Raw genomic sequence first — 14,146 nt, forward strand, 5'->3', positions numbered from 1 at the left:
TATTGTTATTATAGATTGTAGCGGTATTTCTTTGAAGTCAGTGGTTTTGATGTGAAAGCATGAGAAATGTTGGCTGCATTTACAGCAGTATTCCCATATCAATTGTATTAAAGCAACACTTGTAACAATGGGTTTGGCGTTTTAAACTGCATTTTTCATTTGTCTGGATAAGGTCATTTTTGTAGTAGGCGCCAACATTTCTAATTTGTGAAAAAAAAGGACACATGAGTAAACAGAGGATGGGGAAAACCACTACTTAAATCTGTTTCATCACATTTGTTGATTTGAGAAAATACCCAAGACAACATGTTAATTACAAAATAAAATAGCAGTTTTTCACAGAATAGAGCTGGGGTGGGGAAACTTTCTGATTGGCGGGCCACAATGGGTTCTAAAATTTGACAGAGGGGCGGGACCAGGAGGCGATGGATGGAGTGTTTTGGTAACCTCACCTCATGGGAGAAAAAAAACAAAACATTTAATTTTAAATGAAAGTGAACAAAAGCATTACAACAATATCGCATGGTTTATTCATTTAATTTTTTTCAAGTTCGGCGGGCCGGGTTAAAAAGCGACAATAGCGATTAAAAAATATGTCACTGTGTTGTTAGCCATTAGCTCTGTTAGCCAGCCGGTGCGCCAGCTTCCTCTCAATCTGTATGCTTTCCTCCTTACTGTGTCCGTCTACTACTGCTATTAGTTCTACTTCTTAATACAATTAAGGCTCTATTTTCGTAGACAAGCACACCTGCTTGGACTCAACTTTAGACCAGCTAAAACAAGTCTAAATTCTGGTGCAAATGGACCAACGTGATGGTGTGTAACGCTGATATGTGTCGAGGATGTCATCATATTTCATTCATAAATATGTCAACAGTATGCAATGAACCCTCCCAATCCTTTTTTTGATGAAAATTATCTTTGTCATCATCTTTATTATATATATATTTTTTAAAAATCACTAAAGTACAGCTTTTGAAAGCAAGTCTATTTCTGTTTCTTCAATGTCAAAGATTGGTTGCATGCCACTCCTACGTTGAATTTAAAGGGAATGAGTCAGAGTACACCGAGCTTGACATTGCAGAAACATAAATCGGACTCGCTGGAGTCAGTGCATGTCAATGGTACGTAAACTGCAATATATTAGTCTTCGGATAATATATATAGCCTGCCATTTGTGTGATTTGGACAATTGGACACTGCCTACACCTCCAAATCGTGTGTTCTCATGCGACCTCGGCTAGCGTAATTTACCATAGATGGGCTAACGAATTGCATCAAAGGTGCAGGTGTTATAATCTTTAAGCAATGGATATTTGAACACAAACAGAAAAATATTCTACTTGATACACTAAGCTTTAATGGAAATGTGGTGAGCAAGCCACTGCTTCCATATTAACAGCCACAAGCCGGCATGCACATGTGTTGACTGTATTTGGGATAAGTGTCATGCCATGATTGAAGGAGAGAAGAGAAAGCTGGATAAGGATGTGAGATTAAAAGGAAGAATGGAGACAGATGAACAAGCGAGTCTAGGGACTGGAAATGACCCTGTGGACCCACTTGTGACAGACTGCCATTGTTGAGATTTCTGTCACCGTCTGCAACCATCATCTCCTCCTCTTATTCTTGGACTATTTTCTTTCTTTCCTTTTTTTTAAAGCCACTTCACTCCTTGCATCTGGTAGCTGTAATGGAAAATGTCAATATGTGGTCGAAGGAGGAGTCAAAGAAAATGAAAGGCGGAATGATAAACATCTTTTATTTTTTTTTAAGCCTGTCAAAGTGAGTATGACGTGAATGACAAGAAAATCTATTAGTGAGTTCTCAGATTGAAACAATATGACACATTCTTTAGTCCACCGTTTTATATAAAAAATTCAGTCTACAAATAAACCTCAGCTTTGATTGGCACTCAGATGAACGCACGTTTTTTAGGAAACACCTCCCAGTAGGCTTCAACTGCAACCACACCAAAATGCATTTTGTTAAATCAATAATATGCGCATATGCGGCAGTCAATTTGATGGCAAACTACTCTGAAAGGTGAAACAATGAATATTGTACATGTCAGATGTTATGGTCATGAAGCTCACTATCTGACATTGACGCTCACGAAGCGGCCACGATTAAAAGCCCATGTCGCTCCGTGATGCAGAACGTTAAAAAAAGACCACCTCCAGGCTTCGTTGATGAGGTGTTTATCCCAAAACAATGCCAACTCTAACCACAATGCCAACAGTTTCATGAATAGGCTACAAGCAGCGGCAGACGCAAACGGACTCCACTGCTTGAGTGACAACAGGCATACACAGCACTAACACAGGACTAAGAAGCTAATTTTGTTGTGCTACTCTTGCCTGTTTAGCGACCAAAAGCTAATTGCTTCCCTGATCAGTGCTGTTAATTTACCAATAACCCATTGGGGGAAGGGTGAATTTTAGTATTGCAAACCAATTATATAAGTGGCAATGGTCAGCCCAATCAAGTGTCCCTTTAGCCTTGGCACTTATGTAATAGGCTTGCATGTAAAAATGACATCAGTACTATAATCCACCTCCTGTAGTAATTTAAGTTGTTTTTTTTGTGATGAGATTTATGACAAATCGGGACATCCCCTTCTGGAGCTCGGCTTGTATTTGATTCTGGTCTTAGCGTCTATGTCACAGCAGGGAGGCAAGCGAGGTAATATTGCTCCCTTTGTCTAAAACACGGACCAATTGCCACCAAAATGCAAATGCACATTACTACTCTTTTCCACTTCAACCTGTGAATGTATAAAAGCGTTCTGCAAAATAGTGTGAATTTATTGACATCAAACATGAGCTCATGTGATCACCTCCACAAAATAAAAGATGGCGAGCTGATCGCTTCTCCACTGACACAGGCTGAAGCAGACAAGAGGAAGAATGTGCACACGAACCGCGACTGGTTATATTTCGGACCCTTAGTTATGCTAAAGTTGTGTCAAGTCTCAGCAGGCAGACGGCGGCTGGCAGCAGGCAGCAACACAGCCTGCAGGCGGGCATGCATATTTTAAACTCCTTAGTATTGTTTTCTCCAAAACAAATTGATAAAATGGGAAAATACAAGTTAATATAATTTTCCTGAAAAAAAAGCAGACATAAATTGAGCTTGTTATTGCAAAATGGACCATCTTCGCTGGATGAGCCTGTTAAGGATTAATCAAATTTATTTCAAGCATAGACTAAAACAGAATAATAGATAGTCTTCCTAAAAAAGGATATTCAATGAATGCACTTGCATAAAGCTCAAGACAAGTGTAGTATGAAAGTATGAATTGAGATCTCTGCATTGGCATGAGAGTGACAAACGTTGAAAACGTTTAGGATTATAAAAAAGTGTTCAGTAGGGTTTGGATAGGGGCTGTTCAGATAAGACAAATAATTTTTGCAAAGCCAGTTTTGGATGTTTTTAGCTTTGTTTTGGGGCCATCTTCCTTATGGAAAACCCCATGACCTGCAGATGAAACCATGCTTTCCTAAAATGGCTAACACGATTTGCAGAATGGCTAATAGAGATTTCATTGTATCCTGTACAGCAGGGGTCAACACACCTGATTCAAATGATCAGGATCGTTATCTGGCTTCTGCACACCTTGCTGATTATCTGAACATTTGACTCAAGTGTGTTGCAGCAGGGAGTGATGGAAAACAGGTAGGCCAACGTCCCTTGAGGAACAGATTGAGGACCGGGGCTGTACGGATTTGAAACAACCTGTGCCGGATGCAATTGCAAAACATAATTGAGCCTGTTCCAAGTTTTAGAGTTCCAGTTTGTTTCGTGTCTGTGTTAGTATTCAACCAATTCTCCAATGCAAATAATTGGAAATCTCAAGAAAACATCAGTTTCTGGTCAAGTCAATGCCTTATTAAGTGCACTAGTTACATTCATACCGTGATCAGACTGCTGATGGAGAATTCTCAAACAGAATGAAGTAATTCAGGCTTCAGAACAAAAGGTAGATTACAAAATCATGAGCAACACGTTTGGCGATAGCTTGATGGTAAAATGACCAACATGACATTAGTATAAGCAATGTTCAACCTGGAGTTGACGTTTTTTCATTAATTACCATATCCTGTAAGCTGAGTGAGCAAACCAATCAGCCCCCTGTTGCTCTCCTCTTATTGTGTCAATGTCCTTGACTCAAAAGCTAAAATCTTCTCCTCGCTCAGCTATAGAGATTGGAGAAAAATCCAACCAGTTTATCGCTATGGTAGTTTACTCCGAGTGCAAAAAAAAAAAAATGGAATCAACATTTCTGTGACGAGCATCTGTTTTACACCTGTTATATTGTCTTGAGTGCGCTTCTAACATTTTCGTTTATTCACTGGCATTTTGATTGCTATTCAATGTCAGCCCTTATGCTCATACACAAAGTGTCACAAAATGGTATCCAATTTGTTATATGGCTCACACTATCAGACAGAGAAACACACTTTATTCAAACACGCAGCTGCATCACAAAGAGTTTTAAAATGAAAAAAAAAAAAAAGAATTGAGGTGCCTATGCCTGCTCTATATTAATAGTGCAATGTTCTTAGATGTTAAAAGCTGCTCCATGCAGTGATGCCAATTCACAGAAACAATTCGGACCTACCTAGTGACAATTAATAAAATATATCTTGCGTTAAATGGTATTAATGTTATTTAACAATCTCTAAAATGTTAGAGGCCCCTCAATGACAATTGCACTGTGTCTTTATTGTAGTTTAGTGGTACAAAACAAGGGAACACACAATTAAAAACACATCGTATAAGAGGGAACTCAAATAAAAATGCTGCACCCTTGGCATGTCTCGCCCATTTTTAGGAGTGCTGAAACACCCCGAAACTAAATCCAAGCACCCACAAAGTTTGAGAAATCTTGAGCTTGTATTTACTGTATTTTTTTTTACCAAGCTAGAAAAGTGTTAATAACACATGCCACTTGGTAGAAACAGTTTATCAACAAAAATACACTTCCCTCCCTTCCTTTTTTTATGCCTCAAAAATGGTTTGTTCCAGCTGATCCCTCCTAGCTCTTCTCGGCTGAGATGGAGTCTTGCACGAGTGTGCAGTCTTTCTGTCACACGCATATGTGCTAAATGTCTTAACGTACACCTCCCAATATCAATACATGACAGTATTATCATTACCAGGCCTCACTTGTGCTGCATTTAACTGTAGGCCACTTTATTTTGTGAGCAGAGCTGGGCACTTGACCCTTTTTTTTTTTTTTTTTTTTAATCAATCCCCATCTCGGCATCCTCTGGCCTTTGTTAATCGAACCCTTTTTAAAATGTGTCACCCCCCCAGCACCAAAAATGGGCATCTGAGTGGCCCGGAAGGTCGGACCATTCCACCCCCGGAACGGACTGCCCAGCTCGGGTTGTTTGGTAGGAGTTTGCTGGCATTTGTGTGGTGATCTGTGTTTATGGGTTGCTTTTTGGAGCCTCTGTTTCTCCCTACAGGGCTTGGGCGGATCCCACTGGTCATGCCCCTGCAACTTCAGGGTCCTGATTTGGCACACTTGCAGCTCATCACTCACAATCAAACCCCCAAATAAAAGCTCAGTGCAGCCAGGAGTCATGCGCCAGATTATCCTGCTTCAACAGTGGTACGCTGCCTCACACCTATGTTTGTCTGAGCATCCTCTGCTTGAACTTTGCTGGGCTAACTGCTTTCCTTGTGTCTCTTGTGTGCAGTCTCCAAGCGTCCTACCTGTCTGCCCAAGCCCCGCGTTATCACCTTGGACCCCCTGATGCTGCATTGGCCTCTCTGCGTCTCCTCACCTTGCCTGCCTTCCTCTGGACCCAAGTTGTCAATACCTTCTCCACAATAAACCCCTCGTTCATGCTACTTCTGACTCCGCTCGCTCTTTGGTCCACTTTTCACCACCACGGTTTCAACACGACCGTAACAATTTGGTCAAGGTAGGAGACCGTACCACTTTCCTTTTGAACAGTTATGAGACAAGCCATGCGCACGCTAGTCTATTAAAGCCGATGTGCTACTGACTAGCTAACTGACTGTGCGTGCGTATGTTTTTCGAGCTGCACAAAATGACGGAATGGTGACCAAATTCCCCTCTATCGGATGTGCTTTGGCGACAAAACTGGCAGCTCCTCTAAACTTCTTGTCCTCGCATCACCCTGGCTTTTTACCACCTGCTTCAGTCCTTCAGCCTAACAAATGAAACATGTCAGCTGATAGTGTAGCCTGACATTTTTGGGTCGTCATGGAACAGAAAAAAATAATCATTTATTATTAAATCATCAAAAAGTCAGCTTTATGCTGTGTTTTCATTTCCGTGTGAATAATCCACATTAAGACGGTTTGCCTTGGGCATTGGTCTGCTCAGCAACATTCTTGTTTGTGTCCTTTTGGTGTTTGCTTTTTCAGTCTGGCCCGTGATGCTCAGCTCTGGTGCTGAATGATAAATAGAATATCAAAAGTACATTTGAAGAAGATGCTGGTACTGATGTCCAATGTGACTCTGGTCGACAGTGATGCCAGACATGCACTAAGCACAGCTCTCGGGGATCCATTAAAGCCATTTTCTCCAGTGAACTTCAGACAGTGTCTACAAAACTCAGTTTGGACATTTCTTCGAATAGCTGTTGCACACAGTTGCACACAGAGGGAGTCTGTCAGATGCTGTCTCATCTAAATTAACAATTGTGTGAAGAGTGGCTTGGATGGGTGGCAGAATATGACACAAAAGATACAGTACGTTGTCGTCACTCACATAATTATACCCTTTAATTGTCGACAAGAGACAAAGAGTGTCAGTGAGGACAATAACAGACATTCATACAGATTTCAACTAGTAATTAGTCGCAGATATGTTCTAATAGGTCCATAAGTATGCAACAATTGCATCACATCTCTGTATTAGGTATAAAATATAGTCCTCCGAATGCATATTCATCCTGGACAGGGCTAACACTGCAGTATCTCTCCTTCCTTTGCACATCTAATAACAGCCCGTTGTTTTCACTACCTATCAACTTGAGCTATGGACGTCTAGGCCAGACTGTATCAGACGTTGAAAAGAAACTGTGTTCCTTTTGTGCAGGTAGTGACTCATCTGGTTAAACAAACAACGAGGGCAGACTCTTTGAACTTGTCAATGAGAAAAGGACTCCACAATATACAGTAGTGAAGTGAAACAGACCGCTCGATCAGGAAATAGCCCAAGTAATGGAAAGCAGTTCATCCTAATTCTGCAAAGCACAGGTTAAAAAGAATATTTTACTGGGACAAGCTGAAACAACATTAAAGTCATGACATAGTAATACAGTGCAGGGTCAGAGAAATGATGACAGTTTTAATATTTAGTCTTTTTCATCACCATAATTTGGATTTGGAATGAATTATTGTGCTTGTCATTTAGGATATTCAGAATTGCATCATAACTATATTTTCAGGGTCCTAAAGAGATCTGGCCGGAATGGTCTATTTTTCACTAGCAGGCTCAATATATTTATTTTTTTTTAATCAAGAAAATTATATTAGCTTGCATTTTCAGTAATATCAATTTGTTTTGGAGAAACAAAAGCCTTTTCGAAATGAGCAAAATGGAAAAGCCCCTCTGCCCTCCCTCTATGTCTTCATGGGAGTGACGGGAGGGACTGAAAACTGTTTGTCCATTCAAAATCATTGTAAATATATCGCTAATATTATCAAAATAACGGGGATGAATCGGCCCCAAATTGGATATGGAAATTTCTACTCCAACCTCTGAGGACAGCACAAAACAATTAGGCTTTCCATAGCTGACTTAAAAGCGCAAAAATTAGCCGCCTTTGTACAGCTTAGGTGCAGTTTCCATCGCGTCTGTCTGTTTTGTGTCATAAGATACTCAAACACCATGCGTTACGAGAGGCTTTTGTTCCTAAGTCGTTAGATATTACATTTAAATCTGTGCGGCGCATCCGAGACACAGAGCCCCATGTCTGGACAGTAAGAAGTTCATCTCGTTGTACTAAGCTTGTCTTTTTAGACATCGGAAGCTAATTCTGCCTTGACAAGCCACGGGAGCTATTGAGACTTAACAGCCATGGTTGCCTACCTGTCTGCCTATGGAGCGTTGCAAAATGCCAGAAAATTACAATAAATGGCCACAAAAAATTCCTTTGGACAGGCCTACAATTGTCCACTTCAACCTGTAAAAAAAAACAAATGAAAAAAACAAAAACAATCTGTATAATATTTTTGATTCTGTGGAGGTACTAGTATCGTCCTTGTAGCTAAATCCAAAATATTGTGTGCTTGCCTGCGCCAGCAGCATGCAATATTAAGGTTGGCATGAAGTCAGTATGACGTTAAAAATTATGGTTGGTCCACTTTGCCGAATTGGGATTGTTGTTTGTTTTGTTTTTTTGTTTTTTTTGGAAGAAATCACTTATTAGAAGGGATTTCTGACATCCCTGACTACCGCTTATAAAAACAATGACCATGTAAAATTTGCAGCCACAGCTGGTAAAGTAAACTTGTCATGAGGTTCTTTAGTGTGGGGTGTCGGTTAAATGTCATGATTCGATGGTGGAAGAGCAAAAGTACATCTTGTTATTGACATTATTATCAAACGCTTCAGCAAAATCCCGCCTCCCAGCCTACCATACAATACCTTAGTTTACATGCATGCACACTAAAACAAAAGATAGCATGGCTAGCTGTTTTTAAAAAGGCAACAGGAGCAAAATTGAGTATGGTTGTATTTTATTGAACTATTTAACAATGTACTCACATTATTATTAATCAGTCATCATCCACAAATCCATCAAAATCATCTTCTGTATCAGAAATAAACAGCTGGGCAAGTTCTCCCACAAACACGCCAGGTTCCCTCTTGTCATTGTCAGATTCCCCTTGTCGCTGCTGCTTGCGGCTCCTCATGATGCCGGCTTTTGCTGCCGGCTTTTGCGAAAGCCCGAACAACAGAGCGAGCAGACACGTTTGCCCATATAAGGGCATTGGGGGCTGCTTTGCACTGGGGGCGTGCCTTTGCGTTGTCATTCACGCCCATCTCCCCTCTCACGTCCGCCTGCTGTCTTAGCCACGCCCACCTTCTCTCTCTATATAAGCAGTTAATGTTCGCAGTCAGCCCAGCAGTGCACTCGGTGTACTTGGTCCACATAATGGGTGCTCCGCCTCAAAAGGCGCCCTGGCTTTTTTGGATGAGTTTCAGGACTTTAAAGTGCGCCTTATGTCTGCGAAAATACGGTACCTGAATGTGAGTCCTTAAGTGTGCTGGACATTTTGGGGTTGCACGGTAGACACCAGAACCGATGAGTGCCCCGGGGATTGAGAGGGCTTGATAAATCCAGGCCCTGCTTTTAAACTGCTCTCTCGCGACCATGCACATTCAGAGATGTGCTACTCTTTAACACCCAAGGAGTGTGATACAATTTTTGCTCAGCAACATCTGAAACTTCTTCGATGATAGCCAGTAGAAAAGTTGAAGGAAAGTGGTAAGACGCAATGAGCATTTTGGTCACCTCTGGGCAACAAAATGAGACAGGACATTTATACACCCCTTACTTACCAGAGCCTCAAGTCAGAGGAAATGGAGGGTACACACTTGCCATCATTCACGGGAGAAGGTTGTGTCACCCCTACAGGGAAGTGAGACGATTATTACTAGAAGTTTACGACAAGAAGAATGTGCTGAAAGTTTATCTATTCTCACAGCAGGCAGGGCTGAAAAGTCATTGGCGGCTAGTCAGTCCTTGACTTTGGGGGGGGGGGGGAAGCCACATCGTCTGTCTTCGTTATATAGAACGTTTATATCGCTTGAGCCCATACCTTAAAGTCAAATAACACTGGTCAACGGGAAATTTTTATCAGAGATGTCCTTATGTGTCCCTAAACGTGTTTTTGATAGCAAGTTTATGAGATATTTTCATATTTAGTTTTTTTAAAGTCTGACCTTTTAAAAGGGTAATGTGATCTATAGCTAAGACGTTTTTGGGAAAAAAAAACTGTTGCTGAACCTTAATTCATAAGTATGACTAAATATATTATTAGATTATATAGTTCTTATTATTATTACGAAAACCTGATGTGTGAGAGAACGATTCAAAATCAGTGACTGAAAATTGTTCTAGAAAAGTTAACTTGCATGTCTAATTTGAAAAATCTCGTTAAAATGTTGATCAGTGTAATTACCTCTATTAAGTTTTTCCATTTTCTAACCACTTGTCATATGTTCCAGAATTGCTCACCACGTATTCGCCGAGATACACTGTTGAAGGTATGAAATGAAGTGGAATAAAAATGGAATACAATAATAGCATCAGCTGTCATCACGTGCAGGTATTTAAATATAAATAGCACTGGAGGACAAAGTTGAAGTAAGCTTCAGAATGGAATCTAAAAATGTATATTGTGTATGATTAAGGAGGTTGTTCTCTTCAACCCTGTCATATGGGCAACCTGTCAGAGTGATGGAAGAGTAGTATAAGCTGAAAGATGTTGAAATGTGGGTCATGATAATATGACCTTACACTTGTGTCTTTGCTCATTAGGTTCACCTGACGGGGCACTTCATCTCCTGGGTCATGTACCTCCCAAAACAAACGGGCAAAAATAGAAAATGAGAGTTTGCAAGCCAGTATGTAGTGTATAATGATTTCATACAGCCGATTCTTAACATACGTTGTATCATAAAACATTTAAGTAAGGTGCTCAACTTTGCAGTTAATCACTGCTTACAACATTAACTGCTTTCATTAAGTATTAAGATAGCGCTGAATGAACAGATGCCAAGATTGGGGATAAGCTCAATATATCTTTCTGGTGTGAGTGTATTATGATGACACAGCCATGTAAACAGCCAAAAGGCTCTGAGGATTTGGAGGTAATCACATTATTGTTGTTAAAAAAGATGCATGATGTGTTGTTGAAGTTTTCCCTCAACCAGCTTCAAGTAAATACATAATGTTTGTCTTTTTTAAAATAAATTCATCCTACAAATACGTAAGAGATATAGCGGTGGGGCCGCATTTAATCAATGTCTTTTTACTCCGGAAAATCTTTTCAATATTAGACAGATTTTCTTTGGAAATTAATCTTGGCTGATGTAGTCATGAATGCACATAACTTTGTTGGACTGGTCTTCAGAGGAAAACCTGTGGTTGTTGTTTCATCTTGGTCCTTTTTTAAAAATATTTTTTTTTCTTTATGCAGCCTGCAGGATGGACGAAGGGAAGGAATACATGTATAACTTTCAACAAGAAATACAGTAAACCTTTCCTCTTATGTGTTGCTGTAATAACGCGAGTCCTGTAGTACTGAACTACGCAAGTGCGGAACTGTTGGACCTTGTATAGTTCAGAATGATTCACACTTTTATGGACGATGGAGACAATGACATTAAAACAGAATTTGTGAATTTGTAATCATAATTGTCTGACAGAGAACAATGAATTTCACCGTTGAGGGTGAGCTGCTCTTAAAAAAGCAAGAATTCCACACGTCATTTGAGCATAAGCAGTCAGGCAGGGACAGAATACAGGACCGAGGTACAATAAGAACAGCACTAGAAAAAAGGTGAACTCTGAAATATGCAATTTAGTTCAAAGAAATATTTTCTTCAATTTGCCAGCAGATTGCTTGTATAACTTGCTGCCGATTAATTAAACATTCTCAACAACAGGATGTATGCCACATAAATCATACACTCACCTTGAGAGCTGCTTCAGGGGAAAAAAATCCATCTCTATTAAATCTATGAATTACACTTATCATGGGCAGCTTGCAGAGAAATCCTGCAGTAGTTACAGTGAACATATGCTCGTCTCCCAGAGTGGCACAACAGCTGAATTAGTGGTCGTCTCTTTTAAGAGGAAAACAGAATTTGGCAAGGCCTGTTGTCGTCTCCTAATAACACAGATGATGTCGAAACCTGTCAATGGGTCAGAGCACACCTGCAAGTAGGTGGCACTGTTGCTCTTCTGCAACCTTTTTGCTCTCTTCCCCGTTCCTTCCACCACAGATTCATTAGTTTAGAAAATGTCGGGCAGACTTTGGCGTGTTGGCTCGCCACCCTTTTTCCCCCCCAGACAGATTACCGGATAAATGGATAACCATAGTTTATATTAACGTGTGGGGCAGCGGGAATCGATATGTCTTGTTCAATAATGGCATAAAAGGATGTTTCTTTACTTATTTTGTGGATTATGGTCCCAAACAGTGAAAAAAACAAGCAACCACAGATAAAGTAAATGGTAAATGGCTTTTCACTTGTAGAGCGCTTTTCCTCCTATGAAGGCACTGAAACGCGCTTCTCACTGACTTTTGCATCTACCTGCTGACACCTCATCAGGATCGATTGGGGCTTCAGTATCTTAAGTGGTAATCTTAAGTAATGATTTATAAATGGCATTCCCTGAAAGAATTACACATTCAATGAAGGTTTCTTTGCTGTCTGTGATGATAATCATTGAAAATTGGGCACAATTTTCGGTACCTCTGCATACAATAATGGGGCAGATAAACACAATACGATACAATTTTCTTTATATTGCGCATTTCACAACAGCTGGAGCTGTAACAAAGCGCTTTCCATATGGTGTAATATAAATTTGCGTGAAATTAGCACACAAATTAAAAGACAAACAATAGATACCAGAGGAACAGCATAGTGTCATTATTTCATTTTTTTTTCATTTTGGAAAGCGAAATTGTCCAGCAACGCATTCAAACATATTTTGTGGAATTAAATGTTAAAAGAATTCTCAGTTTTCAGTTTTGAGTTCACAATGTATTGTTAAATGATTACAAAATATTCATGTGTATTATTTCCGCAATATTGGCATCCATTTAGTAAAACATCAATCGCTGACTGATGTTGAGGGTTACCTTTTGACGTTTGGTCTAAATATTTATGATTTTTTTTAATTTTTTTTTTTTTAATGAATTGCATTCATACATGATGCTGTGATAAAGTTATTAATACTTAACATGAAACATGAAATAGTGATCAAACTGGGGAAAAGCCATCCAGCGGCTTTCCAAAGTTAGTTTTTTTGCTTTTTTTTTTTTTTATAAAAAAAACAAAGTTATTGATTATGTTATTGAATATCATTACCAAAATATTTACAACCCCCCAAAAAACCAAAACAACTGGATGTGCCAAGCCCAAACCAAGCATTTGACTAAATTAAAATAATATGAATTATTCCAATTTAGTTAGGTGAACTAACTTTGAATACCTAACCTATTCCAATTTGTTCTGGGTGGGATTGGACTCGAATGAATAGTTTTCGTGCTTAAAATAGACCAGTGCACTACTACTGGGAAAAGGACAAGGAAAATCTCAGTTTTCTTAATGAATCAATTGTGTTTCCAGTAAAAGAAATTCATTACTTAACTAAATAGCTCTAATTAAAAAGACAAATAAGTAATACACTAGGTAATTTTCCGGGTTTGAACGTGAATGGAAAAACTCAATGAAACGTTCATTAATTAGTGAGAACAATTGGGAGTATTAAAATACTGCAATGAAGGATCTGTGCAAGAGATTATAACTCGAGGTTACACAAAGTTTTCTTTCTCATGTCACATTGTAAATCTTAAATACATTATATTAATAATAGATGTAAATATTGCTAATTTTATTCATCAGGAGGATCTGGACAAAAATGTAATCAATGAGAAAAAAAATACTTTCTTTAAATCTTGTGTTAGGAGCTCAAAGGCCTTTTTAAATAATCACTTTTACTATTCTATTGGATTTAAAATGAGTCTTGCCACATTGGTTATCCCTAATTTAGCACATTTCTTTAAATCCCAAAAAAACAAAAAAAAACAAGTGAGTGTAGCTGCAATAACATCAAGTCACTTTTAATCTTTCTGTGGGACTCTGTTGTCATTGTTTGAATTTTAATCCTAATTTAGAAATGAGAGATCAGAGAAAACAATTTAAATTGGTTGTCTGGTAATCCTGAGAGGCTTTGGGACAAGAAAACGTGGGATGTTAAACATCCCACGGGAACAGCTTGATCACTTTCGACCAGAGTCATTTTTAAAATCTGTGATTTTTATTTTTCATATTTTCCCCATCACGAGTTAAATATGCACCACGCTAGGAGAACGACTTGGGTCTTTATAAGTTGCTGAACAAGTAGCAGAA

Source organism: Idiotropiscis lumnitzeri, chromosome 4 (genome assembly GCF_059441095.1).
Source record: "Idiotropiscis lumnitzeri isolate Australia: NSW breed Sydney's pygmy pipehorse chromosome 4, RoL_Ilum_1.0, whole genome shotgun sequence".
Taxonomy (NCBI): Eukaryota; Metazoa; Chordata; class Actinopteri; order Syngnathiformes; family Syngnathidae; genus Idiotropiscis; species Idiotropiscis lumnitzeri.